This window comes from Pelobates fuscus, chromosome 11 (assembly GCF_036172605.1).
Source record: "Pelobates fuscus isolate aPelFus1 chromosome 11, aPelFus1.pri, whole genome shotgun sequence".
NCBI lineage: Eukaryota > Metazoa > Chordata > Amphibia > Anura > Pelobatidae > Pelobates > Pelobates fuscus.
The window spans coordinates 33,334,919-33,362,366 of NC_086327.1; the positions used below are offsets into that span (position 1 = coordinate 33,334,919).

Sequence of the window (27,448 nt, forward strand, 5' to 3'; positions counted from 1 at the left end):
GGAAAAGCGGGGGCTAACCTAATATAAGGTCTTCGGTTCTTCTCTCGAGTGTTCTGTCTCTCTCTTAAACGTTCATCTATACGAGAGATGAACGAAATTAAATCCTCTAAATTCTCAGGGAGTTCTCTGGTAGCAACCTCATCAAGGATTACTTCAGATAAGCCATTCAAAAATACATCCATATACGCCTGCTCATTCCACTTGACCTCTGACGCCAGAGACCTGAACTCTAGTGCATAATCCACCAGTGTTCGGTTCTCCTGTCTCAGACGCAACAGTAGTCTGGCTGCATTAACCTTTCTACCTGGAGGGTCAAATGTTCTTCTAAAAGCAGCTACAAAGGCGTTATAGTTATAAACTAATGGGTTATCGTTCTCCCATAATGGGTTGGCCCATCTCAGAGCTTTCTCAATAAGTAGGGTGATAATAAATCCTACCTTTGCCCTATCTGTAGGATAAGAGCGAGGTTGCAATTCAAAATGGATACTAATTTGGTTTAAGAAACCACGACACTTCTCAGGAACCCCACCATAGCGTACTGGGGGAGTAATGCGAGAAGAAGCACCCACTGTGGCTACCACTAGACCTGAACCGGCAGGAGAAACAGGGGTATTACGTATCTCCTCTGGTGGGTTATTGGCACGAGATAATAGAGCCTGTAGCGCAAGCGCCATCTGATCCATTCTGTGATCCATGGCTTCAAACCTAGGATCAGGAGAGGCAAGCTGACTGTTTGTACTCGCAGGATCCATTGGCCCTGTCGTAATGTCAGGTTTGGGACAGGGATCCAACACGCAGAGTACAAACAGTAGCCAGATACGTATACCGGACCTTAGAATGGCCGGACTAACGTAAGTAGCACTGTATAGAATGGTCAAAGACAAGCCGAGGTCGAGGGTAACAGAAGACAGGTAAGCGAGAGACAAGCCGAATCAAGGGTAACAGAGATAAGCAGAGTAAGGTAAACAAGCCGGGTCAAAACCAAAAGGGAAAATAGAATACACAAGCACTGAGTGACTAGAACAAGCTAGAACCACGACAGGGCAATGAGCTAATGAAAGAAGCTCTGTTAAATACCCTGTTCAGAGCAGTAACCACGCCTCCGAGGCGTCTTGATTGGTCCTGCAGCAATTGACTGACAGGTCGTTCCGGAGGAGTGTCCTGATGACTACTTCCTGCCTAGATGCTGTAAAAGGCAGTCACTCCCTCGCGGCCGGCCTAGCATGACCGGATAGACTGCGGGGAAGGGAGCCATCAGACCGTCTGGATGGAGGAACAGCTAAGTCTCTACCTCTTTCGGAGGTAGAGACCACAGGTACCCTGACAGTGTCATGTTTGTGTTTGCAGGCGTGTGTGTTGTGTTGTGTTGTGTTTGATTGCTGGGATGTCTGCACATACACTGCGACATACATACTTATACAGATATACATTCACATTAACTAACATAGAGACCTACACAGTTATATACACACTTACACAAACACACACTGACTCATATATACACAGTGGCACATACAAACAAAAACACCCAGTGGCACAAAGATACACACTGGCACATATACACACAGATACACTGACACACAGAAAGACACAAACTGGCAGATCCACACTGACACATAGGTACACACACCTTGACACACAGATACACACACTGGCACATACACACACACACTGACAGATACACTGACACATACACACACAGACGCACACACACATAGACACACACACACACACACATATATATATATATATATATATATGTGTATATTTATACACACACACACCACATAATCACACACACACACACATGTTTTTATTTTCAGTCACCCTCCTGTTCACTTACATTTTGCAGGTGGGTGACTTCCTTTAGTGTGTCTGGCTTAGGCTGGTGTGCCAATTTAGCACCTGCTCACTCCCCGCTGCTCCCTCTTTCCCTCTAGTCAGCAAGCTCTAAGTCTCAGTATGTCACTTTTTCCCAGCATCCAGGGGCCTGGTCACGGTCTTAAACGGTCGTCTCGCCCCTCTGGTCCCCTGTTTAGCGATACCCATCAGGTGGCCCTAAGTGGTTGAGCCCCCCGATGGGCAAATCCCCAAGGAACCCCAATTTTTTTCTCGTGGAACCCTTGGGTTCTGCGAAACACCAATTGGGAAATGCTGCTATAGATCAATGAAATGTAATAATTATAATTCATAGTTATTATAAAGCATATATTTGCATTTGTATCTTATACAAATATGCATACTGACACTTTCTCATAAATATATAAATATATTTTACACAGTTATGAACATTGACAGTGCTACTCACTTAAATAAGACCTATTCTTTTTCTTGCTGGAGACCAATATTGCAGGTACTTTGCTGCCACCTAGAGGCAGAACTAAAGTATTTCCTTATACCACTCATTTGATTGCAGTAATTCCATAATTTGTCAGAATGTCTATACAACACACTTAAATAATATATTTAATAGTATAATATTTAGTAAATACCAAAATCGAGTGAAAATGGCCGAATTCTGACTGAAATGGCATTTCTCATATTTACTACAGCTAATACTGGTCAGACTGCGGCCAACCCAACCAGATCTATAACAATTGTCCAGATGTATTTATGTATTTTTTTAAAATCAGTTCTTTTCAGATCTCTACCCTACACAAAGTAAAGGATTCAGAATATGTGCAAAGTGCCGATTATAAACTAACTAGGACTGAATGCAACCCCCACCCCCGAGAGTGTTTGTCCCTTCATACGTCCTATCAGCATCCATTCAGGCCATCTACCTGGGCCCCTTATGCTATCGTGCCATGCAACGCCTGAAGGCCCAATCCCTGCTGTGACAAAGTGCCCTTCGCCACTTTGTCCTGGAAAGGCCTGCTTGCCTGCCTCCTCCCCTGCGACTATTGCCCCTGGGAGATTGTACCCTTTTAAACCAACATTTGGGCTTATGGACTTTTATTGGACTGTTTATGGCCTTTTAAGAACCGTCTGTGGGCACATTGTGACTTTGGTGAACAATGCCCCTTTAAGACTATGGCCCCTGGAAAATATTGCCTGTTAAAGACTATTTTCGCAGATTGGATTTTAAAAGACTCTTGCTGCCCCTTTAAATTGTATTGGAGCAGTTCTGCAGCTTTAAATTGGCACTTTGGATGCAGCCAAAGTGCCGAAGTAGTCAAAATGGCCGCCATTCGACAAACAAACACATGGAGGCCGCCATCTTTGTTCGTTCAAACGAGGTCAGCGGTATGTGTAGCCAAATCCATGGAACTAAAATTGCTACACATTTCAACAAACACCACTGACCCTTACCTTCTCCTGCATTGAGTTTTCAGCCAAAGAGACTAAGTCCCGTTCGAAGATTCAAACACACGTTCGAAGATTCGAACACACGATGGGTCATTTTTTCAGTGTGAAATTTACCGACCGCACAGCCCAAATCTATGGAACTGTTTTGGGCAGGAAAATGTGTCACAAAGGACTTCCGACTAACTTTTTAACCCCTGGATGGAATTGGCTGAATTTTGGATATGTTTGTAATTAAAGTGTACTGAGTTTGCATATTTTTTTATGAAGATTGAATGTATATTTTTAAAGTTACAGTGAATGTGTAAAAAGTATATTTTTCCTGCCTGTGATAATTACTTTAACCCATTGTGTTCAGTAATTATATCAGAGGCAGAGGGGAGCGTTTGTGTGTAATTGATGGGAATGTTTGTGTTTATACTATGTGTTTATTGGTTGTTCTGCAAAATCCTGTGGGCGGTCCTGTATGTGTAAAACCTGCATAAAAGAAGGCCCTTTGGTGCCAAGTAAACACATTTCTTCTTGACCCTCAACATGTAGTCTTGTCTCGTGATTGGAGGGGACAGCTATACTTACACTGGGGATTGCTATGTTCTGCATACTCCCCTGAGCTTTAATCACTTAGCTCTTTTAAGAGCTTGTTCCTGAGACCATCATACGACCAGCTGATTCCGCTCACCCCAGACATCAAGATAGAACTCAGGGTGGTGGTTGTTCCACATGACGGCATGGAACAGCAAAGCAATATTCGACCCAACACTGGACTTTGTCGTGGAGTCAGACGCGAGCCTCTGGGAATGAAGAGTGACCTATCTGATAGCTTTCACTAGGGGCTCCTGGACATTAGCGGAAGCCGATTATCTCATCAGATAACTGGAACTGATTGTGGGCTTGTTTGTGCTTCACAACCTAAAGAGCCGTCTCTTGGATTGCTACGTCCTTCTGAGGATTGTCAACATCTCAGTGGTACAATACATCAACCGCCTGGGGGGTAGGCGTCCGAGAGTGCATTATTTATTCTGGTAATTCTGGTTATTTGACTTTGGTATTGTTTTTGACTTCCCTGTTTTTTGGTATCCCTGACTCCTGGCTTTTCCTTCTCGTTGTGTCTCTTTCTGTATCCCTTGACCTCGGCTATTACTGACTATTCTTTGGTAAGTTAGTCCGGCCATTCTAAGGTCCGGTATACATTACCTCTCAGTCCTCTGTGTTACACAAATCTATGTGCTGGATCATACTGTACCTTCCGGGAGTGACGAACCTGACGGCGGATTGGTTCTCCAGACATTGTAGGGACGCCAACGTTTGGCGTCTGCACTGGTCCATATCACTATGCATTTCAGAGGCCAGGGGCCTGTTCACGGTGGATCTCTTTGCCTCACTGATGAACCATCAGGTTCCGAGGTACTTCAGTTGGCTCCCGGACCTGGAATGTGCAGCGTTGGACGCTTTTCTCAGAGATTGGCCTCCTCGAGGAGCCTATGCTTTTACTCCATTCGCTATGATTTCCAGGGCTCTATTACAGCCGAGGCGTCAACGCTCCTCCTTGGTTCTACTGACTCCACTATGGCAGGGCCAAGCTTGGTTTCCCAGAACTCCCAGAGCTTTAACCTTCTCCCAAAGGCATTACTTTCTCGGTATCCAGACGTACCAAGTTGGATTTGTTGACTATTTTTTATCCGTATTTCCAAGGTTATGCGTGGTATCAGCATTATCTCGCTATGTCGCATGTCACTGCGCTACCCAGTCAGGCAAGCTCCTGGTTTCCTACTTTAGACCTCACAAGCCGGTTTCCTCCACTACCTTGGCACGCTGGATCAGATGGCTGTTATCCCTGGCAGGTTCCAGATTCCTCATTCGGGGCGCATTCCGTGAAAAGGGCTGCGGCATCTGGAGCCTTGATGGCAGGTGCTTCCTTACAGGATATTCTACTTTGGTCTCGGGAAGGCACTTTCCGACAGTTTTATTTCCGTCCTTCTACCTATTCTGCGATTGCCTTGCTGACTGAGTGTTAAAACAGCAAATATAAAGCGTCCTGTCATGTGATAAAATTGTAGATTATGCTTACTTTAGTTTACCTATAATCTTAATTGTATGAATGACAGGAGGCAAATATTTCCCTACCTTTAGTATTCCAACCCCTTTTGAGTATTGTATGTTTCCTGATATGCTGAGTTGGGTATTTGTTAAGGTATACTCTCAGTGTTTATCTTTGTTTGCTTCTCTTGCTTACAGTATTACTTCAAATTAGTTTAACTTAGTACTTTGTATCTGAGGGTGACATGCCTTTTCTGAGTACATTTCCTCAACAAATTCATGGTTTCGATTATGTTTTTCTTGTTTTTGTATAAAGTTCGCTTATGGTGATGAATTTGATGGTTTAAGGGGATTGTCTGGATTCTATGTTATCTTTATTCTATTGGGTTCAAATTTATAATTTTTCCTGTTTCCGTTTTTGGTCGCAGCTCGAAAGAGGAAGTGTTTCTTTTTGTTTCTGATTCTTTAATTTCTCTCTGTGAAAAAGTGCTGCTGTGAGTTGTATTAAAGAGAGACTTAAGCAAATCTTCACCTCCTGTCATTAGTAAAATTTAAATTATAGGAACACTAAAGTTAGCATAATCTACAATTTGTAGTACTATTTGCCTCCTGGCAAAACAAATCCCCTCGGAAGAGTAAGAGTTAATTATGAAGTGGCTTGCCGATGTGTGCAAGCCAGCCACCACATTAAATAGTAAAAAATAAAAAAAAATGCCTAATGACCCTCAGATTAAAATATCCCCAGTCTCGTGAGAGACTTGCCTGTCCAAGCACTCTGATTAGTTGGTTTCCAGTAGATAATGTAGAAGAGCAAAGCGGGTTGAAAAAAAACAAGAGTTCACAACAAAGAAAGGTGGCTAGAAATATCTAAATGGCTTGAAAAACCATTGCCAATACAATCTATATAGTTTGGAAATGCCAGGAAGAACACACTGGTGAGCCATAGTGTACAAAATCCACTGTACTTCTTTTATCTCTGAAACAGAGATATAGTGTAATATTGAGAGATCACAAACAATGTCACAATACTACAACATTATCATAAAAACCCCAATGATAATACTAAATAAATACATATCATCCTCACAATACCATGAAGCACATGTGAAAATAAGAACTTTATTGACATTATCTTATCTTCAGCTCACCATATGCATCGTGACATTTGTGTAGCAGAGCCTGCAAGACATAGACATAAATTTGAGATGAAATGTTAAGTGATTAATTTATGCCTCCCAACTATCATGGGTTCAGCGAGACATTTAGCGGGACAATCCCAACTTTAGGGTCCTGTCCTAGTGTCCTGGTTTTGTTCCCCATTTTCCAGCTTATGGGAACACGAGGAATTTGTCCCCAATCACTAGACACACTTGTGCTAAGCTAAGAGTATTTAGAGCTATTAACCTATGTTCAGACCGCTTTACTCAGTACTCAGCCAGGGATTCACTCCAGACTGAAACGCCCCTGAAGGACCAAGACCCTATAAGGGCAAGCCAATCCTTCTGTGATTAACTGACACGCCTTCCCCAGTGCTGCGCCACCTGAGGCTTGCAACACCGGGCACAGAGATCCGACGCCCCCTGCTAAGTTGCGCCCTAGGCGGCTGCCTAGGTTGCCTTACAGGTAGCGCCGGCCCCTATATGAACCTATTTCCTAACTCTGGGAGGTATAATTGTGGGCAGGGGCATGGTGCTTATATGCCCCCCCCCCCCCCCCCCATATAAGCACCATGCCCCTGCCCACAATTATACCTCCCAGAGTTAGGAAATAGGGTAATATAGGGGCCGGCGCTACCTGTAAGGCGACCTAGGCAGCCGCCTAGGGCGCAACTAAGCAGGGGGCGCCGGATCCCTGTGCCCGGTGTTGCTCCTCATGCTGCGCCGCCTGAGCGCTCTTGCAAGCCTCAGGCGGTGCAGCACTGCTGCATGGAGGGCGGCCGGGTTTGAGTGACCGGCAGGAGGGAAGCGCAGAGCGCTCCCTCCTGCCGGTCTCTCTATGTAGCGTGGCCGGGCGGCGTGGAACGCGGGACATGATCCTCTGTTTCCTGTACCCGGCCGCCGGCGGAATGACAAGAAGTGCTCACTCAGTGAGCGCTTCCCTTCAGTCTGCCGGCGGCCGGGTACAGGAAACAGAAGTTCCTGTCCCGCGTTCTGCGCCGCCCGGCCACGCTACATAGGCAGGAGGGGAGGGTAACGGCCACTAGGGGGGGTGGGGATAAGGACCACTAGGGGGAAGAGGGGGGTATAATGACCACTAGGGGAGGGGGGATAAGGACCACTAGAGGGGAGAGAGGGGGTATAAGGACCACTAGGGGAGGGGATAAGGACCACTATGGGGGAGAGAGCGGGTATTTTTATTTATTTATTTATTATTGCCATTTATATAGCGCCAACAGATTCCGTAGCGCTTTACAATATTATGAGAGGGGGATTTAACTATAAATAGGACAATTACAAATAAACTTACAGGAACAATAGGTTGAAGAGGACCCTGCTCAAACGAGCTTACATTCTATAGGGAATAAGGACCACTAGGGGAGGAGGGGGGATAAGGACCACTAGGGGGGAGAGAGGGGGTATAAGGACCACTAGGGGTGGGAGGGAGGGAGGGGGGTATAAGGACCACTAGGGGAGTGGGGGATAAGGACCACTAGGGGGGAGAGAGGGGGTATAAGGACCACTAGGGGAGGGGGGATAAGGGCCACTAGGGGGAAGAGGGGGGTATAAGGACCACTAGGGGAGGGGGGGATAAGGACCACTGGGGGGGGAGAGGGGGTGTAATGACCACTAGGGGAGGATGGGGGTAAGAACCACTAGGGGTGAGAGAGGGGGTATAAGGACCACTAGGGGGAGAGAGGGGGTATAAGGACCACTAGGGGAGGATGGGGGATAAGGACCACTAGGGGGGTAAGGACCATGAGAGGGGGTAAGGACCACTAGGGGAGGGTAGGGTAAGGACCACTAGGGGAGGGGGGAGGAAGGACCACTAGGGGAGGGGGGAGGAAGGACCACTAGGGGAGGAGGGGGATAAGGACCACTAGGGGGGGTAAGGACCACTAGGGGAGTGTAGGGTAAGGACCACTAGGGGAGGGGGGAGGAAGGACCACTAGGGGAGGGGGGAGGAAGGACCACTTGGGGAGGGGAAGGTAAGGACCACTAGGGGAGGGGGGAGTAAGGACCACTAGGGGAGGGGGGAGGAAGGACCACTTGGGGAGGGGAAGGTAAGGACCACTAGGGGAGGGGGGAGTAAGGACCACTAGGGGAGGGGGGAGTAAGGACCACTAGGGGAGGGGAGGGGGGAGTAAAGACCACTAGGGGAGGGGAGGGGGGGAGTAAGGACCACTAGGGGAGGGGAGGGGGGAGTAAGGACCACAAGGGGAGGGGAGGGGAGCGGGGAGTAAGGACCACTAGGGGAGGGGGGTGAAGGAACACAGGGGGAACGGGGGTGGGGAGGTAAGGACCACTGAGGGAGGAGGACGGGAGGTCCACTAGGGGTTTGGGAGAGGGAGGACCACTAAGGGGGGGAAGGACCACCAAAGGAGGGTAAGGAGGGAGGACCACTAAGGAGAGGGGAGGAGGGTAAGGACCATTAAGGGGTGGGAAGGATAATTACCACTGAGGGGGGAGGGGAGATTACCACTAAGGGGGTGGGGGGAGTAGGGGAAGGTCTACTAAGGGGTTTGGGAGAGGGAGGACCACTAAGGGGTTTGGGAGAGGGAGGGCCACTAAGGGGGTGGGTGGGAGAGAGAAGACCACCAAGGGGGGACTGCAGAGGGACAGGGGGCCAAGGGAGAGCACTAAGGGACAGAAGGGGAGAACATGGAGGGACAGAAGGGAAGGGGAAATCAATAATTGACCGGAGGGGAGAGCACTATGAATTAAAAAAAAAAAAAAAAGATCTGCTCCCCTCTCAGTCCCTATCCTACCCCACAAACCCTCTCTTTTACACTACACACATACACAATGCATCCCCCCCCAACACACACACACACAGAAACATACAATGCATTCCTACTCACACACAGACACACCCGAAACACACAATGCATCTCTTACGTTCACACAAACACTCATTCTCTTACACACAGAAACTACATTACATACACAGAAACAAACCTTGCACCCCTTACACACACACACACACACACACACACAGAAACATACAATGCATTCCTTATACGCAAACACACACTGCATCCCCTATAAGCACACTACATCCCTTACACAAATTGCACACATAAAACATTCCCAACTCATGGATGGGCCATGTAGGTGGATTTATGGGTGGGCATTGTAGGCATACTCATGGTCAAGCCCTGGGGGCCCAGACCTTGAGCCCTTTAAGGGGCCCTAAAAATGGAGCTGCTTCCTGTTCGTTAATTGTTGTGAGCATTGTTAAAAACAGTCTCCAGAGAGCCTCTTCTACACCAAACCTGTGGTGCCAGACTGAGCCCATAATCAGCCTCTTGTCCTCATCTGGTGGTAAGTAGGCAATCCAATATATTATTAGTGGCACTAATTTCTAATTTACCTCACATTAAATGAATACTATAGTCACCAGAAGCACTACAGCATAATGCAGTGGTTCTGGTGTCTATAGCCTGTACCTGTAGGCTTTTTAATGTAAACACACTGTCTATTCGGATAAAAGACACTTTGTGAAGACTGGCGTTGGCCCATATGGCAGAGCATATGGGCGGGCATTGTGATGTCACATGGTGGGCAGGACATATGGGGGGGGCGGCAAAAAATTTTTTGCCTAGGGCGGCAAAAATCCTTGCACCGGCCCTGAATATACTACCACAAATACAGCAAGGCATGGCAATAGTCTCAAGGTACAGAAGATGTTTTGAGTGATCCTATTACTTTTATCTGCTTCTATCTCAAAATAAATAATAAAACCAAATACTATGATTTGAAGGGCAGTTATCACACTCCGTTGTCAGTTTCACACAGATTTTGGAACTAATACACAATAGTAGTGTGTCCTACACTATGGGACAACATGCTTTTCTGTTCAACGTTTTCATACAAGATTGTAAAATGTAATATATCAGTTAACTGTTTATTATACATATTATTAAAATAGTAATTTATTTTCCTGTTAGCATAGTTAGCATTATTTTATATACTGTCAATACAATTCTTATTGTCTTCATCAGTACAAGATAGTTTGTATATTACTAGATTTTGTTCTTTCATCACATGATTGTTGATATAGGTGAGCATGGTTTGCCCATCAACATATTTGGTCTAATGTCACCAATATATATTGGTTTATGCCACGAATAAATTTACAGTTGCAAGAAAAAGTATGTGAACCCTTTGGAATGATATGGATTTCTGCACAAATTGGTCATAAAATGTGATCTGATCATCATCTAAGTCACAACAATAGACAATCACAGTCTGCTTAAACTAATAACACACAAAGAATGAAATGTTGCCATGTTTTTATTGAACACACCATGTAAACATTCACAGTGCAGGTGGAAAAAGTATGTGAACCCTTGGATTTAATAACTGGCTGAACCTCCTTTGGCAACAATAACTTCAACCAAATGTTTCCTGTAGTTGCAGATCAGACGTGCACAACGGTCAGGAGTAAATATTGACTATTCCTCTATACAGAACTGTTTCAGTTCAGCGATATTCTTGGGATGTCTGGTGTGAATCGCTTTCTTGAGGTCATGCCACAGCATCTCAATCGAGTTGAGGTCAGGACTCTGACTGGGCCACTTCAGAAGGCGTATTTTCTTCTGTTTAAGCCATTCTGTTGTTGATTTACTTCTATGCTTTGGGTCATTGTCCTGTTGCAAAACCCATCTTCTGTTGAGCTTCAGCTGGTAGACAGGTGGCCTTAAGTTCTCCTTCAAAATGTCTTGATAAACCTGGGAATTCATTTTTCCTTCGATGATAGCAATCCGTCCAGGCCTTGATGCAGCAAAGCAGCCCCAAACCATGATGCCCCCACCACCATACTGCACAGTTGGGATGTGTCATGCCTTAACTATGGTATCCTCTTACTTCCTGGTTCCACGGAGCCTAGCCACACCCCTTTATGACACGGTCTGCCTATTTAATCTGACTGCACCAGCTGATCAGGGCTGGATTATTGAACTACGTTCCTTACTCACAACCCGGCTACAACTTCGTTGTGAAAGCCTCTGCTACCAGACCGGACTGAAAGACTCTGCAAAGTTCCCTTCACCTCTCCTCATCCACGACTAAAGATTAAACACTCTTCATACGCCTCTGAGGAGATCTCGGGAACCAGTGTTCTATATGCCGGAAGCTAAGTAAAACCAATGTGATAAGAGTTGCATCTAAAAGCTGTTATTACCTGTCTCCAAAAGTCCTTCGGTAAAAACAATCCCGTTACAGCTAACTTCAACTCATACTTCATATCAGTTATCTGCATCTGTCTTGCTTCAGTTAAAGTATGGAACAGCTATTGTAATTACTTATCACCTAAACCGTTAACTCTACTAAGAGACTCCTTATTGATTCAGTGTCTGCAATTTACTATCGTTTACTCCTTAAAGCTACAGTGCCTGTAATTGTGGACTTCAGTTATCGTTTACTACTTAAAGCTACAGTGCCTGTAACTGTGGACTTCAGTTATCATTTACTACTTAAAGCTACAGTGCCTGTAATTGTGGACTTCAGTTATCGTTTACTACTTAAAGCTACAGTACCTATAAATTGGAATTAAAGTCTTTACCTTTTACTTTCTTTAATAAATATTCAAACTATACGAAATCTGCAGTTGTGTTCCTTCATAACAAATGTTTAGACGTGACAGGATGAGGTTTTGATGTTGGTGTGCTGTGCCTCTTTTTCACCACACATAGTGTTGTGTGTTTCTTCCAAACAACTCAACTTTGGTTTCATCTGTCCACAGAATATTTTGCCAGTACTGCTGTGGAACATCCAGGTGCTCTTGTGCAAACTGTAAACATGCAGCAATGTTTTGTTTCGACAGCAGTGGCTTCCTCTGTGGTATCCTCCCATGAAATCCATTCTTGTTTAGTGTTTTACATATTGTAGATTCGCTAACAGGGATGTTAGCATTTGCCAGTGACTTTTGTAAGTCTTTAGCTGACACTCTAGGATTCTTCTTCACCTCATTGAGCAGTCTGCGCTGTGCTCTTGCAGTCATCTTTACAGGGCGGCCACTCCTAGGGAGAGTAGCAGCAGTGCTGAACTTTCTCCATTTATAGACAATTTGTCTTACCGTGGACTAATGAAACGGTAGGCTTTCGGAGATACTTTTATAACCCTTTCCAGCTTTATGCAAGTCAACAATTCTTAATCATAGGTCTTCTGAGAGCTCTTTTGTGCGAGGCATCATTCACATCAGGCAATGCTTCTTGTGAAAAGCAAACCCAGAACTCATATGTGTTTTTATAGGGCAAGGCAGCTGTAACCAACACCTCCAATCTCATCTCATTGATTGGACTCCAATTGGCTGACATCTCACTCCAATTAGCTCTTGGAGATGTCATTAGTCTAGGGGTTCACATACTTTTCCACCTGCACTGTGAATGTTTACATGGTGTGTTCAATAAAAACATGGCAACATTTCATTATTTGTGTGTTATTAGTTTAAGCAGACTGTGATTGTCTATTGTTGTGACTTAGATGATGATCAGATCACATTTTATGACCAATTTGTGCAGAAATCCATTTCATTCCAAAGGGTTCACATACTTTTTTTTTCTTGCAACTGTATATATATATATATATATATATATATATATATATATATATATATATATATATATATATATAATATTAGGTCAACATAATCTCTCTCTGAGAATTTCTCAATAGGAACATGCATCTTAGATTTTCTGTATCCAACACATTATCAGGCTCCGCAGATGGATCTTGTCTTTGAGTGATAGATCCTAGAGGTTGATCATAAACATAGTTAGGGCATATTCCTAATAACTAACTAGTTCTTGGCAATTTTGTATATTTATAACAATTCCTAATATGTGCATAATATGTGGATATAACATATATACATATGTATAGTTTATAAATACATTGTCTTTGTTGTTTTTTGCAGATCATAAATCTATTCCCTGACTGCCCTCAGAAGAATTGTTTGTTTCCATAAAATAAGTTAATATTCTAGCTCTTTGTCTACTGTGGGGCTGTTTACACGTGTCCCAGATTATAGGTGTAGATACATACATTGGTTTAACAAAGTTATATAGCCTAACCTCTTTAGTACCAAAATCATGTATTCATGTTTTTTTTCTTTCATTTGCTTTGCAAAATTAAATTTAGTCTATAAAGCCTCACTTACCTATATTTACACTCTATTAATGATTACCAGCTTGCATATAAACACTAAAACTGTATTGCCTGTACCCCACTGATGGCAGCCATGCAATACAATCTAAATTGGTGTTTTACTATATGTTTGTGTGCTAGTTATGCACCTTATATTTCAAATACATGTTGTTACTATCATTTTTTTAAAACACAATATTACCATTAATGTTCTAATGTTAATAAAAAAAAAAAGCCTATATACAAGAAGTATCATAATAGTGAAACGGTATGAACGAAAGAAAGAAAGAAAGAAAATATATGAAAGATTTTCTGGATTTTGTATTATTACACCTCACCGTATGTATCCAGGGATTTGAAAAGCAGACCCTTCAAAAACAAATGCATAGTTCTGTTCTCAATTGCAAGATGATGGGTATAGCCTTTCATATCAGTATTTATGGTTATAAGCTAGTTTTGGTTCTGAATGTTGAACAGCCATCTCCAAGCAGGTACTGGAACTCTGAAAGTTGTCAATAGTCCAGACAAATGTCTTGATGTAGGGAAATACAATATTTTAATGGGGTTTTAAAGACTACAACACGTCTCAGTATATAAAGTATTTTTGATTCTGTATTAGATGTTTAATCTGATTATAAAAGCAGTAAAAATACTCAACAGTGGTAGGGAACAAAGTAAAAATATCTGGACCAGTTTCTTACTATGTTAGCAAAACAAAGCATACTCACAGTATAGGCTGATTTATCTTGGTTCGCTTGGTGCTGAAAAAGAGAATAAAGTGGAGGATTATCCTAAAGAGCTGGGCTAGACTCTCTTAGCGGTATACAAATTTACTCTGCTTACTGAATAGCAACTTCTCAATTGAAGTCTGTGAAAATATTTCTATTCAGTAAGAAAAGTCAAACCTTACTCTGCTAAGAGAATCCAGCCCTTCATACTTTGTAAATCATTGTAAACACATCTATAAAGAATGACGTTAACCATACAATTATTAATGTTATATTGAAAGCAGAATTTAAATACAAAGGGAATGGAGAATAGTGACAATGTGATAACCAAAATTGCCTAGGCTGTGAACACATATATATTTTTTACCATATTTTCATTTCCATGTGATAAAAAGCTAGAGCGTCATTGGGAAACCTTTGGCACTCCGAATGTTGTGGACTACACCTACCCTGATGCTTTCACAGCATTATGGCTGTAATAGCTTTATTGGAGATGTACTTCACAACATCAGGAGCACTGAAGGTTGCCTAATTCTGAGCTAGAACAATGTTCCATGGTATATAAAACTAAATGCTAGGCTTTGCTCATTAAATCTTACTTTTCAAACTCAGACTCAAGTTACTCAATTTGAACTTTTATAAGCAAGATAAATGTGTATAGCATCAGCATACTCATTTTCCTGGTATAAAACATTCAAAGTTGCATTCAAGGCCTCAATTTAATATTTATGGATATGCTTTTCAAGTGATTTAATATATTTGGATAAACCTTTAAAAGTATTTTTTCAATAAAATATCAAAACGTATATTATCAAATCCTTAATTTCACTGTGGCATGGATGCATTTCATCTCAAGATTTTATTTATGGATATGTGCTTCAACCTTTCTGAACTGTAACGAAATTATGTGTATGCCATGGTATCCTTGTAGGCTTAGTAAATACATTGAAAGAACAGGAAAGATTATGAATAGACAAAATTATGTATTTTTATTTAAATGTATATCTCACCTTTGCAGAATTTAACACATCGTCATATGCTGGGGAAGGGTCTTGTCTATGAGTGGCACATCCTAAATATTCAATATAGACATAATTAGGACATATTCCTAATAATTTCTGTAACATTATTACTGTTCCATTTTAAATGAACATCTAAACATATGGATTCCAAAGGCATGGGAGTCTGAGCATTAGGGAGACACAGAATTGGGGAGTCGATCAGCATCCATAGAGGTGTAGAAAGATGGATGTTGTGCGTTGCAGTGGCCCGCATCCATAGCAACACAGGAAGGGATCGATGAACGTGAATTGCGCAATCTATGGGCTGAAACATATGTCAGTGTGCAGTGGAGGGGGATAAGCTACCATACTGGTATAACCCCCACCTCCACTGGCATGAAGCACAGTAAGCATTGAGTAAATAGTTGAAGACTGGAGGAGAAGCACCAACATGATAATTAAATACATTGTATATCCATACATAAAAGCAATGTATATATGTATATATATAATCAAAATGTAAATTATAGAGATAGCTATGTGCTGTGTACTATATTAATCTACTTTTATATATTTAAAATATTTTTATCTATAGTCCACAACACCAGCTATATCTATAATTTGCTTTTATATACACCACGGAGAAGACACCTCACCATCTATATCCTTAGAGTGGAGATCATACCACTTCACTCTATTCACATGTTGGGCTCCTATGAATGTGAGTGCTTTTCCTATTTTACCTTACTATAACAACTTCTATCAGAGTAGCATACTACACTGTATAGTTTCTTTCTCTGTGTTTTCATATTTCCAGACTTCTGCTGAGATCAAGGGTAGTACCTCAATATTCTTAGGTGGGGATCATAGCGCTCAAGTGCTACCCATAGCTCATTCTCCTTCTTATTTCTCTTGCTTCTCCGGTTGTAAACATACTACACTATATTACTCTCCCCTGCGCTTTTATTGTTTTTGTTACATATACCATTGAAGATTACACCAAGGCACTACTCCTTACTCCCTTCTTCTCTTCTGTTCTTTGTCTTCCACTATGATGTCAGGTTGGTTGGCCTCTACTTGCCTATCTGTCTGGATCTGAAAGTCCCACAGGATATTAGCCCTGTCATTCTCAACTACCCTTGTGGAATCTTCCATCTGAACTTAGGCAGGTCCAACTCATATTCTGTGCATTCATGTGTATGCACAGCTGCAGGGCAACCACATATCCACCCAAGACCCACCCAAAGCAGAGACTAAACAGTACTTGAAGAATATATAGGAGAAATAAACATAATGTAGCAACAAGGCCAGTGGCTACTAGATCAAAAAGCAGGCCACTGAATTTGCCTTGATGTCCTCCTTCCCACTCACCGTATGATTCTTCACAATTTAATAGCAGACCCTACAAGACATAAGCATAGTTTAATGATCAACTGCACAATGGCTGGTAAATTCCTTCCTTTCCCTGTTTTCTGTGATTACCAAGGGATGCGGCTGAGGGAAGGAGTTCACAAACTATTTAGAGTAATTTAAGTTAGGTTTGTTATCTTCAACTAGGTAATAAACTTGAGAGTGTTATGATAAGTCCTTATCAGTAAACTTAGACCATGAGAGAATGAATGTCCCAAACAACGAACACTGCACTCCCTTGGTTCCCAGAGTGCAACCGAACCTGAGGTAGGCCAGACTGCACTCTGTAGTTTGTAAAATAGACAATGGTCAAGGCACTCAAGGTATAACCAACAGCGCAGGTTTATTGGAACAGTGTATAAACAATGTTTCAAGGGTTACATCGTGGTTTTCATGCTAAAAAAGGGTTGAAATGTTGTTCCAATAAACCAGCGTTGTTAAGTACCCTATGTTTCTGGGCCATATTCTACTTTACAAACTCCAGAATTCTTTAATACAAAATACATGCTCTCTGTCTCTCCTATGCAAAAGCAGTGATAATATTCAGCAGACATGAGTATCCAGAAACAACAGATTACGACATTATTGGGTTATCAATAAAACTAAAGCTCATATATATATATATATACTGTGACCGTCAGGACTTCTCTAGACAATAGGATATGCAGTCGTTAACACTGTGATATTAAAAAGAGAATTGACGTATAGACATGAAGCATGAAGGTTTGATGTAAATAATGTCCTTGGTAGGTTGTGCTTAAATATCAAAACATGTATTGAGATTTTTACATGAAAAATGTATCACATAATGAAATCATTGAAAATTGTTGCTAGTTTTTAGTCATGAAATCTTTCTTTGGCACATTTACTATTTTTCGTTTGATTGAAATTTACTACCTATTTGTTTGTTTTATAGAAAGGGTAAATGTATAACATGGAACATGAAACATGTTTCATATAAAAGAATGTGTTTGTTTTTTGAAATCCCATCTCACCTCTGCTGTATCAGGAACATTATCATAGATTACAGGAAGCTTTTGGCTGGAAACAGGGTGTCCTGGAATTTGATTATAAACACAATTAAAGCAGGGAGGTTAAATCCCCGATCCATGTGCTGTTCTATCAAACATAGTGTTGGGTGATTGTAGCCTGAAAACATTTTCATGGAAACAGGAATGATCTTTGAAAAGATACATTTAATTTAAACATTATTATAAATAAATAGTTCCATTAGGAACAATCCCATAGACATTGTTTTTCAAGAAACACTAAAATGGTCTCTAACCCTGTTGAACTAAACTCCAACAAGGCAAAAATCATGGCATGGTATAAACGAGTGAGGTTCTTGTCCTATTCCAGACAAGGAGGCGCTAATGTTTCAGAGGGAAAGCATGCTGTAAGCATTTACCAAACATATGGTCATCAAACCCTCAGATCCCTTAAAGACACTTTAACCTGCCACATGTCTCCAGTGATGATCAGCAGATCATTTAATCTTGAGTGGTGTCCTGAAAGAAGATGCAAATCAGTCTACTTTTTTTGGACTGATGTTCTACTGATGTTGTCCCAGCACTTCCTGGGAACAGGCAACTAAATTGTAAGATACATATATATATATATATCAACTGAAATATTTTCATTCCTTCCACAGTGTCCTCCATTGAGCTGGACTCACTGACAGTGGTTTCATAGAAAAGCGTACATTTTTCTTAGTTGTAGGAAAGTATCTGTAGATAGATTTTAATACAAATAATCACTAAAATACAACATGGTCTACAGCTATCAATTTTGCCTTGATTGAGTTATCTCTACCCTACATCATCTCAACTTGTGCGTTTTTCTTCCCAAATAATTCCCAACTGCTTCATTCTCAGCTTGCCTTCCTTCCTTTCTTTCATCGAGTCCCCACATCTTTGGTACAGTAGGAAAATTATACTGATCATCAATGCAATTATCAAGATGCTTTCACAGGTGATTACAGCTGCGGCAGTGGATATTGAGATTTCTGTTGCTGAAGAGTCTGCAATATCATATAAATTCAAAAGTTACATACTAATAAATGCCATTATACAACCGTTGTATATTAAAATGTATTTCTCAACCACTTTAATGTAAAATAAAATGAATTTCTTGTGTAACACTCCAAGTGGCGATTATCAATTCCATTTAGGAACCAACATTAGCCAAGTTTATACTCGTATCAGTGATTTCATGTTTGTCAAAACTTGTCATGGATAAACGCCGGTTCACATTTTTACATTTTGATCTATAAATCTATATATGTTTCTTTTATTTTGAAGTTGAATTATTTTTATTATTATAATCTTTTTTTGTGCCTATCTATTTTATAGTTTTGTTATTTTATAAGTCATGTTGAAACCTTTAAGGTTTTTCTTTATCTTATGTAAGCTTTTTTTTTTTTTTTTTTAATGAGCACAAGATTTGAAATTCCTGGGATTTATTCTACTGTGCTGGAATTTGCACAATTTTTGCACAGTATTTCTATAGGTTTAATATATTCATTTTTTAATTAGATCACACCCTTCCTATATTATATTCATGCAGGTTAGAGGAAAGGTGAGAGGAACGGTAGAGGCAAAACATTTATTACAGTCTGAATCATATATGGTATGTGATCAAGAGATGTGATGGGAGGGAAATGTAAGGCCAGGGGGATGGAAATCTCATGGTAATTTAGGAGAAAGTGGCAAAATAATTGCATCTAGGTCTCTGGGATGCTATATATAATTTATGTTCACCGTTCTTTCATCCCACTTTACAAAAGGAAATTATATAGAGGAAAGTAATGCGCTGCAGACCAACCAAAATTATTAAAGGAACAGCCAAGCACCATAACCACTACAGAACATGTCTTCAAGTGTTCTTATAACCGTTTACTTAGTGTGCTTATGGGCACAATCGTTATAGTTCCAGAACTTATATTACCATCTTCTCCTTTATCACTTAAGACAAGCATGTCAATTATGAATGTATATATCTACCTCCAGGTCATCAGGGGATTAATATGTATTTTGCTTTATATTTATAAATATAATATATAAATAAGTAAGCTTGAACAGGTAGGTGACTCAATAAAAACAGGGGGAAAAAAATACTTTTTTTTATTTTCAGCCAATCCTGTTCAGGACACTGTACTGAAGATGTGGTAGCATAGTTGTCAAAACAAGATATACTATTTACATAATCAAACTTGGAAAGAGAAAATTGTTTTTTTTTTTTTAATAAAGAAAATGAATATAAGAAACAATATATCAAGATTTAGCGGCTAAATGGAAGTCAGTAAAAGTCCAGTAATCTTGTATTTGACCTCTCTTCCTGTTTTCATTATGGTTGTAACATTTGTACATGAAATACATCCTACCCTTACTTCCTGTGCCCGTTTACCCCACTCCCTCTAGAATGTTAGCTGGTTAGAGCAGGGCCCTCAACACTCTCTGTTTCTGTGCTTCCAACTCGTCTCATTGCAAACCCTTGTCTGTTCGCCCACCTAATCTCAAGCACTATGACATTTGTTGGCGATTTATAAATGATAATACTATTTTTGACAGTGAGCTGAATTATACTACAAGTGACAATAGTTTTTAAACCAATTCACAAGTTTTAAAATTGCATTTGTGGCCAAACGTACAGTTGCAATGTGATAATAAAAACAAAAATTCAGAAAAACACCTTCATCACACTTTTGTATTCAAGTTGTCTCTATTGCATTGGGGAAGACAGTCCTACTGCCATATATTACCAGTTTATTGTGGACAGGTACCTGGGTTGTGATGAAAAGGATGGGCCTGGTCCAAACATGTGGAACCTCTTAGATAAAGTAGCATGTTGACCAACTTTGTATCCCAATCCCAAAAGTAGGAGGTATCACTACTCTACAGGGCCCATAATTTCCACTCATTCATTAGACATTTATTGTAAGCAAGTTAATTGAATGGATAATAAATAGATACATGCATGTATATATCCATAAACACCTACATAAATACATGTATCTACTCCTTCTGCTCCTGTTCTTAAAATGAAATGAAACTGTTGCCAGTTTCAAATACCAAGTGTTTTCAATGTACAATGTAAGAATTCAAGGGATTGTGGCATACGCATGAGGCTGTTCTACCAGAAAGAATTACAATGTAACCAAAATGTGTACACACACACACACACACACACACACAATATCATATGCGTTATAATAATTTATCTTCACGCTCATGTTTAGCTCTATCATCATAGATTTACATGCACCCACAGTGTTTCAAACTTATTTTAGAAAATTTTCTACTTTTTTAAATTGGGATAAATAGAAAGCAGTTTATTTACAGAACAAGGAACTTAAGTGAAATGAAAGCCAAACTGTACATGTTAGGCCCAAATAAGTAAGCTGTGATGGAGCGGAAATCAGCTATTTTTGTCGACATTTTGTAATTGGCTATAGATTTTGTAGACAATGAAATATATAAAGATCACATGATACTTACTGTCCATAAATAGGCACATTGAAGCTTTGTTATGTGATAAATGAGGTTTGTACCTTTACTGTGTAATTACCCTGTTCTGCAATTATCAGATCTGAGGCATTCAGGAAAAAAAAATCTTGCTTAATTTACATTAATGTTTGGGGAGAATCCATTCAGATAATATATAAAGGATTTGATTTGTATTCTCTTCTTGTAATTCTTTATACTGTGTAAAATTGTGAATAAAACCATCGATCCAAGTAACACTGAGAGTGACCGAGTGACCGCAGAATACTAAGGGATCAGCTGGATATTGATTGTTCTGATCGGCTGCATCCACACACTGAGCAAAACTGAAAGAGATGAAATAAAAGTGTTAAAAGGACATTCCAGTTTAGAGTTGAACTTTTCTATATTTAGTGCATTACATCAAGCATGCATTAAAACATATATACCAAGACCACTTTGATCTATTGATAGTAGTCTGCAGAAAAGGGTTGGAACAAGATTGATATATAATATGTTGTTAAAGATGTCGAGCTCTGGTTACATTTTCTATTTTTATTAAAAAAATATGTAATATTTTTCTCCAGCTTGTTTATCATTTATTTATTTTGCTTGTTTCCCCTATCGCTCCAATAATACCGCCCTTTTATTGAAAAATGTACTAATTATTAGGAAAACTAGTTTGTGTATGGCTTGTTGTATTTTCCTGGTGTTCCCATTGTAGTTACATATAAATGGAATTTCATTTCTTTCTTGTAATTTATTCTTTCTTTTATACATGAGGAGCCGATTCCTTGGTAAAAGTTTTACTTCCTCTATATTTTTCTTAAGATCTTTTCCTTCATAGCCTCTCTCAAGAAATTGTTGCTCTAAATATTCTGCTTGTTGTATATAATCTTCATCCTCTGTGCAGTTTCTTCTTATTTTGAGGAATTGTCCTCTTGGGGCATTTGTGATTTGTGATCCAGGGTTTATGGTGACAACTAGTCCTGTCTATATAGCTGTTGGTGTCTACTGGCTTGAAATAGTTTCTGGTCTTAATGGTGCAGTCCTTAATATAAATGTTCAAATCTAGGAAATTTCCTGCAAAGAGACATCTAATGTGTACACTTCCTTTGTTGCAAATTCTGTTTTATTTAGACTTGCTTATCTCCTGCTTTGTTAATAACTTGTTAGACTTTGCAGAAGCCTCCTGTATGTGATTAAAGTTCAATTTACAGAGCAGGATATATAAACTTTTAAATTAAGCTAACATGTGATTGAAAATTAAGCCATTTTTTTTTTTTAATGTAGGTTGTGTCATAGCCAGAGAAGGTGTGGATAAGACTGCATAAATAGAAACAAAAGTCATTCAACTCCTAAATGGCAGAGAATTAAGCAGTGAGACTGTAGGGGCATGATCTTTACACAACAACTGCTTCATTAAGCTAAAGTTATTTTGGTAACTATAGTGTCCCTTTAACCTTCTCATCCAGTGTTCAACAATTCCAATATTATAAATATATATATACTTATAATATATATGCTTTGTGAGACCTGTTCTATGATGAAGATCCTAGATAATAGCAACATGTATGTACAAACCTTTATAACTTTAGGAGATTGATTTGTTGGTTTGTAGGTTTGTCGAATATTATCTATTTACTCATTTTATAAATACATAATCTTGAAGCAGCGTGTGTTCCAGACATATCACTCTGGCTATATAGGCAGGCTCACAATTAGAGTTAGAACTTTATATATGTGGATGGTTCAATTCTAACAGGGACATTTACTATGCCTTTCTAGGCAGGTCTCCACCCCCATCTAATTCACTCTTACCTCCACTGAGTATGGCCAATTGGAGGTCATGTCCCACCATGAATTATTAAGGGTGGAGTTTGAGGGTGGACAAAAGGCAAGTGAATTATAATGACAAAATGAGCATCATACCAGATGCATTTGTTCCTGATTTTCTTTCATGTTGATGATTTGTATATGTCCGAATCCTATAGTTTAAATAGGATTTAGGAAACCCTCTGATTTTTAAAGCTGGCACCAAATACATCAAGTCAGATGGTGCTGTAAATATACACACTTTTGACCAGATTTGAGTTATTAATGCCATATTATCCAGTCATTTTATCTAGATTTTGTCCATCTGCACAAAATTTGGTGTTTAGTGAATAACCCTGTAAGACTGACCAAGGTATCCTGTCTAACCTTTCAATTTTAGACAGAGGTCTATGTTTGGAAATTTAACTATTGGGTAGTTGAAGGTAGTTATAAAATATTAGTATCTGCAGAGGTAAGAAAAAACTAATTTGTACCTATTTGACAGCTATTTTAAATAATGTGTATTTGTAGCCAGCTTTGCCTGGGCTTTTGGGCAAGGTATGTCCCCTACCTTATAAAAATCAGAAAACCATTATTGCTACGAGAGGAATTGAATGTTAGTGAGCTACATCACATACATGTATTAACGAAGCCATAACACAAGCTTGTTATTTGTTTTTGTTTAAATGGAGATTATAGTTGGGAAATCGTTAGTACATGTGTGTACATGAACTCTAGTGGTTGAAAAATATAATTTATTGTGTTAATGAGGAAGCTAGTATCTCTTTGAAATTATAACATCTTTAAAACAACTAGTAGATATATATTTTCACTGATTCATACTTGAAATGCCATCATACTAGATACACTATACCACTTTAAAATCGTTAAAAGTACTGTCTAGTCACACTATTCACGTATGACTCTATGTAAGAGGATGCACATCGACTCTACATGACACTGTAGTCAAAGTGTTGTGCTTTTAGTGTGTTTCAATGTATTTTTGTATTACCTATGAAATATTGGCTATAAAATTCAATGCTCAATGCGATTTCATTTTACCCATTACAGCCCAGACATTGTGACCTGGCAAACCAAAATAATACATGATGAGCATATACACGGATATATAAAGTACAGAAAGTGTGTATTTGCAAAACAATCTTGCCTATTTACTTAGCAGTAAAGAGTATAATGACCATATTTGATTGGATAATAGATATTTGATAATGGATTGTTCCTTACTGTGCATGACTGGCTCCTTGAATGTAGACTGTGGGGGTCTTTTGTAATATCTACAAGCTGATTTCATGTTGACACTGTGCACACTAACCTGGCCAGAATGGGATGGCGTGCACTCATACCCAATTCTAAACATGGGAGACTCTTGCTTTTTTCAATTAGGGGCCTGCCCCAGCCCTATATTATTTAAGATGTGTTTGCCATCTCTCCTCCTAATGTGTTCATCCATTGATACATCAAAAACAATCAACTTTAGTACTCGAATATTGAGAAAGCCAATACAGCAGTTTAGAAGACTGACTCGTTAAAGCAGTTATGTCATCCCCCAAAACAAAAATAAAATAGTATTTCTTAGGGATAAAATATTTGACTGTGTTGGAATTTTACTGAAATGTCGAAAGATATCATTAGTCTTAATTAGGGACTAATTTGGCTTATGCCTTTTTCAAACTTCTGACAAAACTTGCCAAAAGGCAGCTCTACCAAAATCTTTGCCAAGGTGTGTCATATTGTTTTCATGAGAGGCTCTCACAGCTGATTATACTTACCTGTTTGTTTCACAATCCTGTGCCACTGACAGCGTATCTGATATTGCCTGCTCCGAACGTGCATGGCTTCTATAGTGCAAGATATAGATATCAATTCAGCCACACCAAATTTCAACCGAACATGCAAGCTTGGATTTTATGGCACAGGTGAATTGATGTTATTCTTTAACCATTTTGTTGATGAAGTTTCTCACCCTCTTGCCCTTTTTTCTGTTATGTTGATATTATTGGTTATGGTTATTTGGATTGTCTTACATTTTATTTTGATTCTCTCTATCTTTAAAATAATATACATTTCAGAAATGCACTATGAAGTTTGAAACATGATGCCTGTTTTTGATCATTTGCATGTCTAGTTAGTTTTTGAAATATGTCTAGTTAGTTTTCTATGTCCAAGAAGGGGAATCTCCTAAAATTGGTTGTTTACAATGCATTTTTGTAATTGTGAAATCGTTTCTCAAACCAACTTTTCCAATTCTCTCAAGAAAATCTATAATGGCCAAAATTCATTAGAACCTTGAACATCCGCCAGAGAGACAAACTGGGCTTTGATGTGGCTTCCACATACACAATATCTTTGTCAGTATTTAATGAAGAAATATAGAAATTGAGAAGATTTTCTGAAGACATATATTAACCAGCACCTTATTTAAGGCATTACTTAAGTGGGTGTCTGGATGTCTTCTGGCTGTTGTTATAAGACTAGAGAGAAAAAGCTCCTTTTAGTCCTAATACATGTTAGAGCAAAAAGCATGAACATTTTCTGGCTCTATATATTCTAGCCCTGTTTGGCCAAAGGACTGTATATCTGGCACTCATTTTTAGTGTAGTGTCAGAGGACAGGACATCACTAAGCAACATTAATAGGTCATCTTCTGGCTTTATTACTAGAAATGGGGGCAAATGTTTGAGCGTCCTCTAACCTCATGTTAAATTATCCTCCTTTCACAGAGAACAGACTCATTGAAGAGATGAATAGAGTGAAGGAAGAGGAGAGACCCTGGTTAATAGTGGAGTCCAATGAACCCTACTTTTTTTTTATAATTTTGTAATTATTAACTATGATTGGAAATAAAATATTGGCTCTCTAGGCTTACAGCTGAGTTACATTAGTTAGCAAAAATATTTTTGGGAATCACAGTACTGTGACACCAAATATTTTTCAATAAGAGCTTGGGAAAATCATATTTCAGAAATTTGATGAATTATCAAGAAAAATAGAGATTTTAAAGAGAGAAGTTCAACAGAGAGAACTTTTTTTTAGGATACATGAAAAAAGCAGAAATTAACCCAGAGGATTAAATAAAGACTATGATACTAAAGACTAAATATTGCCAAATTCGTCCAAAATGTCTTTCTGTTCTTTTTTCTTTTCAGGACTAGTCCTGTCTCTAATCGTTCCTCTTTTGTAGATTGTTTCAGGCTTGCATAATGTCTGTTGCAGAGTTTGAAGATCATTATAGCTTGTTGTATTGCAACTGTTCTTCAGAACTGATTCTTATATAAGAAAACACATTTTTGGATTTGTTTTTCAATTTATTTATTTTGAAACAGCTGCCTATAGCATTTAATCATTTATAAGAAGTTAGCATATGTATATTAAATAATAGTATTATATATTCCAGTATATCAATTGTAATATCCAATGATTATTAGTTATTGTTTATTTTAACTAAAAATACCTGACAAGTATTTGAGTCCAAACCTTTCTTAACTTATATATCATTCATCTGTGTAGTGCTTTCAAGCACTTTAAGAACAACGTCACTGCAACATTCTGATCTGTGCCTCTGCTCACATCATCATGAGTAGTATTATGTTGTAACTTGTCAAATAATATCCACACTACAGATGTTAAGCACACAAGTAATTTGCTAGTTTAGATATTAATAATTTTTTTTTTTTTAAATATTAGTGTTTACTCTTTGCCCCTCTCCAGGCACCATTCCTAAAATCAAGGCATATTGAACATTAGAAATAAGGTACTGGATAATAATTTAACTACCTGTACAAGATCTCATTATTTTATGTTATCTAATTTTATGTTTTTATATTCAATTAGTAATGCTTTTGCAATAAACAGCCATGTTATAGTATCAGATTTAACAATACCTGTCAGTACATTGACCCCAACGTCTCTCTCAGTTGCTGTTCGTGATGTACACTGTCTGCTGTAGACGAGGAAGTGTCTTTCTTCTATGAAAGAGAGGAACTGACTACTGTAAAAAACGGTCCAAAATATTTGTAAAAGTTAACCATCTTAGCTGAAGAAGGAGATTCTGAGACTTTGAAGTCTATACATTAAATGGTAACTTTCACATAGCTGGATGCTTTGTATAGATAGAAGCACGACCATAGCGCACAGTGCATCATTTTTAAAATAAAAATTATATAGTAATATAATGCAGAGGGAAAAAGAGCATCTGGTCCAACCTTTCCCGTATCTCTGTTTTTGATGTTTATCCAAAAGATGGAGAAAAATCTAATGTAAAATTGGGGGTTGGGGGGATCATGTAATTCTAGTTTTTTTTTTTTGGTTTGTTTTTCAGTGGTAAATTACTTCTTGACTCTTTA

General features: G+C 39.3%; 1 protein-coding gene and 1 long non-coding RNA gene across 2 annotated transcripts in view; both read right to left on the bottom strand.

Moving 5' to 3' along the window:
• LOC134577543 (carcinoembryonic antigen-related cell adhesion molecule 16-like) overlaps positions 1-27,448 on the bottom strand; it is a 344,602-nt gene that overhangs the window by 211,465 nt on the left and 105,689 nt on the right. The window lies entirely within an intron of this gene.
• On the bottom strand, positions 15,388-17,841 carry LOC134577506 (uncharacterized). The gene is made up of 3 exons (XR_010086027.1): positions 17,784-17,841; positions 16,750-16,780; positions 15,388-15,449 (listed from the first exon to the last, which is right to left on the bottom strand). It is a non-coding gene; the product is annotated as an uncharacterized LOC134577506 (long non-coding RNA).